General features: G+C 38.1%; 1 long non-coding RNA gene across 1 annotated transcript; it reads right to left on the bottom strand.

Moving 5' to 3' along the window:
* Positions 1-1,005: 1,005 nt before the first annotated feature.
* On the bottom strand, positions 1,006-6,034 carry LOC121930622. The gene is made up of 3 exons (XR_006103978.1): positions 6,007-6,034; positions 4,755-4,793; positions 1,006-1,419 (listed from the first exon to the last, which is right to left on the bottom strand). It is a non-coding gene; the product is annotated as an uncharacterized LOC121930622 (long non-coding RNA).
* Positions 6,035-6,517: the final 483 nt, after the last annotated feature.

Here is a 6,517-nt window from a genome sequence, read left to right as displayed (position 1 = left end):
TCTTAGAATCCAGAATAAAGTAATAGTTAATTTTCTTCAAGTCTCCAGTTGCCAAGCATGACACTGTATTGCAATGTTTATACATTCCATTCCTTGTTTTATAATGTCTAGCTTTCCCTGATTCATGCTTCTCACATTCCATGTTCCTATAATATACGTTATGCAGCTTTGGACTTCACCTCTGAGCATGTCAACAGCCACAACACTACTTGTAGCTTTCCTTTGCTATACTCCAGTAGCTTATTGAGTACTGTAAGTATGATGCCAAATTTTGGCTAGGTTTCCTAATTATTTCTTTATATAGTAAGTCTCTGTTACATAGTTATGATGCCACATATACTGGATTAGGGCTAATGCTACCATTAAGAGAAATACTGTTCCTCTTTCACACCTAAATTTTTTTCTTTGCAGTGTGTCTTAAGCAGCAGCGTCTGCACCAGGCTGTCTCCTAGTGTGGGGGGCAGGGCTTTGAGGCAGAGCCAAAAGGACCCACTCCCAACTCCCTACCCTTCATGGCCTGACTTCAGAGTAAAGCTGTGTGCAACAGAGACAGGGGGCACTGGGCCTTCTCTGTCCCTGTTCTGGGTGACTTTATTCTAAAGTAAAAGCCACACAGGGCATGGACAGGGGGTGCTGGGCCCTCTGCCTCTCTGTCCCACATGGCTTACTCTAAAGTAAAGCTGCATGGAGCAGGGACAGGGGTGCTGGGCCCTTTTCCTTCCTGTCATGTGCCATGGTACATGGCAGAGAAGTGGGTGCGCTTACCCCCCTTCTGTGGCATCACCCCCCCTTCAGTGGTGACACTGGGTGTGGTGTACTACTGTTCTTAACTGGTAGAAGAACTGTTGTTTATCACAGTCATTGCGAAATTCAAAACGCTCATCTTTTTTTGGAAAATTGGTACAAGATCTCTCCAATTACAAAATCAAGCAAACCAATTTTTTATGACCAACAGCAGGATTAAGGATGTCTCAGTCCCACACTACCATAACTGCATCAGTACATAATGTAAGTGGAATTGGGACATAAGTATGCATTGTCATGGTACACCTACACACAGATCCCAGGCTGCAGCAGTGGACTGTTTGCTTCCAAGAAATGGAAGAATTTACAAAATCCCACTTTAAAATATCACTCATATAGTTTTGAGGGTTTCCTGTTTGTAATTTTGAAGGAAGTTAGGTTGTCAGACATGTCAGGATACATGTTACAGGTTTTTAATGCTCAACATTGGGCCATTCACAGAAATGTTGTACCTCGCCATACACCTGGCCACCAAGCTACTATTGAATTTGATCTCTTTTTCACAGATCTCAGTTGGAACTTGATCCCTTTTTCACAGGTTCCAGTTTACAGCTGAACTGACTCCTTTCTTCTTTTTAGCTACATTTACTTCACAAGTCTTTAAATCTTCACTTCCTAGGGAATAGGGGAAAATATGCTGTATTCAGTATATATTTGTACATCGGCATTCTTAAAATGATCAGGTTTTAAACAGGTCATGACCTAGTTCTTGTAATGTTTATGATTCTGCTGTACTGCATATTAAAAAACAAAAATATCCTAATTGTTTCAGACATTCTTTTTCTATTCACTAAAGCGCAGATATTTTCCTAACTGAAGATACTTTTAAACAGACAGCAAATTTACATTGAAATATTACAACACATATGAACAAATACAAGGGGTGGAAAGAGAGACTATCATGATCAGTAGCTATCATTTAGCTAAGCATTATAGCCCCCTGCTCCTGAGTTCTAAGAGTTTATCAGACAAGGGAAATTGGAAGTATAATCCAATGGCAATCTGAACGCACTCATGGGGTTTCACGTTATTGCGTGATAGACAACCACACACAATTTTCGACAATGGAAAGCCAGTCCGAAAGCAATCATAGGGTTTCACCTTATTGCGTTAGAGGGGATCACATGCAATTTCGAGCAATGGCAAGTTATTTTGGGGCAATGGGAAGTCAGTTCAAATGCAATTCGAATTCACGTAAATTCGTTGAACTAGCAAATACACGTGAATACTTTCTGGCCCCACTTTCTTTTCATTCGAAATTAAGAGAAATTCCTTCCGTGTGATAAACTCCCTGGAGAAAAAGATTATATTAGGGAGACCCAACATGGCATAGCAGTTTGAAAGTTGGATTACGCCTCTAGAGACCAGGGTTCAATTCCCAGCTCAACCATGAAACATCCTGGGTGACACTGGGCAGGTTACATGCTCTCAGCCTCAGGGGAAGGCAATGGCAAATCTCCTCTGAAAAATGTTTGCCAAGAAAACCCCTTGAAAGGTTTGCTTGAGGGTTGCCATAAGTTGGAAATGACTTGGAGGCACACAGCAGCAGCAGCAGCAACAACAACAACAACAACAACAATATTCATTCAATATCTTTTCATACACAGTGATCACTATGTACTTGGATTCCCAAAGGTCTTCTAATAAAATTCCTCATTACAACATCCTAAGAAAACAAAAACAAAACAGGATATGGAGGACAGATTCTCTATGGAATAAAAGAAAGACCCAGAAGCAGAAAGAAAAGAAATAAACACAGTTTTTATAATGAAGAAAAATAAATACTGAAGTACACTGACTGCATCTATCACATCCTAAGTGATCGTGCACTATTTAATCTGTTTACAGATCTATCTGTCAAATTATCAGCTAGATGATCATGCTACTGAATTAATCAGAGTAGTGAGATGCCAAGAAGAGTAAAACTATATTTACAACCAATTCTATATTCAAAGACCCACACTTTGATCTTTGCTTTGAGAAAACAGTGGACCCTCCCCAGTTGCTTTGATGTCAAACCCGCCTGGATTCCTTGTGATTGGGCGGTATTCAAATAAATTATTATTATTATTATTATTATTATTATTATTATTATTATTATTATTATTAATCAGTCCATGTTTATGCTTAGAGAAGGCACACTTGCTGATAGTGTGACAGAGCTGAACAACTTTTATGTTTGAAATATACTGATTTCAACTAATTTGCATGACAAGCACAGAACCTGGACTAATATTAGGTATCAATTTTTAATTTGCTAAGACTACAATCTGTGCATATAATAGAGAATAAGTTCCAATGAATGCAGTGAGACTAGGTTGCAAACTTTTATTCACAGGGTTGCCCTGTAAATCTGCACTCTCTTGGGGTATTCAGTTGTGAAATACCATGGCTGGAAAACAGCCTTCTGAACAGCCCTGAGTTTGCCAATGAAAGCTTATATCAGCTTCATGATGAACACAGGAGTGGAAAATTACTAGATTCTCTCAACATGTTAAAAAGATCTTGTAAAAACCAATTGCAACAAATCTCTCTCCAATGCATCTTGCACAAGATTTTGTAGGGGTGAAATTAATATGAGAATAAACTACGACACTATCCCCTCTGCCACCAGACAAACTATGAACAGTTGAAGTGGGCAGAAGTTTAGAACAGCAGAGATATGCAGCACTGGAGCTCTGTCCCTGAAGACAAACAAATTGAGCAAGATGGTAATTTGTAGAACCCTTGATTTGTAGGGCATAGGATAGCTTCATGTGCTATAAAAAGATGGGGCCAGATGAGAACCTCCAATCACATCTATTTGGAAATATTATACTATATATTAATTTTTATAATGTTTGCTACTTATGAATATCCTACACACAAAGGTTAAATTCAATTTTACTGTCCATGTCTCTCTACTTATTCTGTTGGCATAGGCCAGGCCAGGCCAGGCCAGAAAATCCAAGGCTGGTTTATAGCCCATAGCCAGATCCATTCCAGAATACCAAGCCTTATCCACAGAACTTCCAGAACGCAGAAAAACATGGGCCATTGGATGACTACTTCTTGACCTTTTGGCTATGATCAAGTGAAGCATAGGCTATTGGGTGATTGTTATGTGGTCTGCTGAAGGGCTTCAGGTTCCCAAGCACTGCTGGATAGGTGACAGTGCACCTAACAAGCAATATACAGTTGGCCCTCTGCATCCACGGATTCAACCATCCACTGCGTGAAAATATTCTCAAAAATTCCAAAAAGAAAACCTTGATTTTGCCATTTTATATAAGAGATGCCATTTTACTATGATATTGTATACAATGGGACTTGAGCATCTGTGGATTTTGATATCTATGGGGGGTCCTGGAAGCAAATCCCAGCAGATAGCCAGGGCCCACGGTACCCAGCAGATGGGAAGCATGCTGAGATATGGCCCACCTGCTTGGCACACATATTTCTTCCATGTGATTAAGTGAATTGGATTCCACTATAATATATGAAGCAGAACACACTTTCAGGCTTAGTTTCTTCAGCTTTCGTTGAAGGCTTGAGACTTACTACATATTTTTAGGCTCTTATATGCTTAGTTTTGCATTAGGTTATTAAAAATACATAACAATTAGAAAAGCAATTTATAGCAATAATCACCAGATTCCCATACTACGCATGAACTTGACTCTTTCTTCACTGAGAATGCCAAGAAATACTAGGATATATTAGGAAAGCGTAGTAACAAAACAGCAAATATCAAGACATTATGCAAAACTGGTATACTGTTCAATTTGTTTTGCACAATTTCTGCAGGCTAATATGAGAGAAAGGTAGGATATTGAAGGGGAAAACTGAATTCATAAATATCTAAAGATGATTAAAAAACATTTTTTGCCTTTGAATCATATTTCACTAATGGTTATTTAAAACAATAGGAATAGTATTTTAAAAATAGCAGCAATTAAAACAATAGTTACCAGATTCCCGGACTATTGATGGTCTTGAGCCTTTCCTCGCTGAATGCCAGGAAATGTTAGGATATATTAAGAAAGCAACAAGAAACAAAACAGTAAACATTAAGACATTATACTAAACTGGCAAACTGTTCAATTGATTTTGTGTAAGGTTAATATTTCTGCAGGCTAATACGAGGAAAGGACCTAAATACCATAAAGGCACAGATCCTGCCTGATCCTGGAAGCGAAACAGGGTCAGCCCTGGTTAGTAGTTGGATGGGAGATGCTGCAGGCTATATTTCAGGGAAGGAACTGACATTAACTATCTCTGAGTATTCTTTGCCTAAGAAAATTTTATGAAAGCCATGGGGTTGCCATAAGTCAATAGACATCCTGAAGGTGTGTGAGGGAAAGGTAGGATATGGGTAGGCAGGAACACAGTTCATAAACAAATGAATCAATCATAGTGGAGATTGGAGGACTCTACCTTCTCTACTTAGCTACAAAAGGATCATGGACACTAACAGTCACAAGTGTGTATCTATAGGATTCCAGACATAGAAACAGTACTGGAATTTTTTGGTTCTGAATGACATGTTTAGCTAAATATAGCAGTTAACAACAAATTGAAGCAATAATTATCAGATTCCCAGACTACTGATGAACTTGAGTCTTTCTTTGTGGAGAATACCAGGTAATGAGGGAAAGGCATGTTATTACTGAGTGTGGGGGGGGAAACCCTGTAATAAACATGAATTTAAATATGCAGAGCTTCTGCATGTTACATTTTGCTGCAATTCATTAAGAACAAAGGGGAAAAATATAACAATTTAAAAACAGCACATTAAAACAAAAGTTACCATAATCCCGAACTAATGATGAATGTGAGTCTTTCGTCACTGAAAACATTAGGTAATACAAGGGAAAGGCAGCGAATTGAGAGAGAGAGAGAGAAATGTTCAAAGGTCAATATGAATTTAAATAGGCTTTTTTGTGGTGTTTTTGGGCTATGTGGCCATATTCTAGAAGAGTTTATTTCTGACATTTTGCCAGCATCTGCGGCTGACAAAATGACAAGAATAAACTCTGCTAGAACATGGCCACATAGCCCCAAAACCCCACAAAAAACTATGGATGCCAGCCATGAAAGCCTTCGACTTCACATTAAATATACATTACTTCTTGAGTGTTACATTTTTCTGCAGTTAGGAAGAGCACAGCAATAGCTTCACAATTAACAACACAATTAACATCAAAATAAAACAGTAATTACCAGTTTCCTGGACAACTGACGAAATTGAACCTTTCTTCGCTGAGAATGTCAGATAATGATAGGATGTATTAGGGAAGCAATAGCAAACAAAACAGCAAGTATCAACAAGACATTATACAAAACTGGAATATTATTTAATTTATGTTGTGACAGGTTGTTAATATTTCTGCAGAAGGAAAGGCAACGTACTGCAGAAAACCAGACAATGCGTAAGAAAATACAATTGTCAATGTATGTAGCTGCTTCTCTCCAGTATTATAGTTAGATTAAAGTATGCTTGAATCATTTATGTGATCTGCTAATCAATTTTTTTAAAAGCTTAAACATCTAAAAGGTTTTATCTGATTAGGCAGCTTTTTAAAAAAAATCCACATGCACTTTTTAATTCAAGGCTCTTTCAGACGATGCCATTATGGCTCTATGATTCTGCATCTGTCAACTTCATGCAGAATCCTGGGATTTGTAGTTTGGTGAGTCACTTGAACAACCTTGTTGAAAATTTTAAATATTT

Source organism: Sceloporus undulatus, chromosome 5, assembly GCF_019175285.1.
Source record: "Sceloporus undulatus isolate JIND9_A2432 ecotype Alabama chromosome 5, SceUnd_v1.1, whole genome shotgun sequence".
In the NCBI taxonomy this organism is placed as follows: domain Eukaryota; kingdom Metazoa; phylum Chordata; class Lepidosauria; order Squamata; family Phrynosomatidae; genus Sceloporus; species Sceloporus undulatus.
Note: the sequence above shows the minus strand (reverse complement) of the source record. Positions and strands in the feature narration are given on the sequence as shown.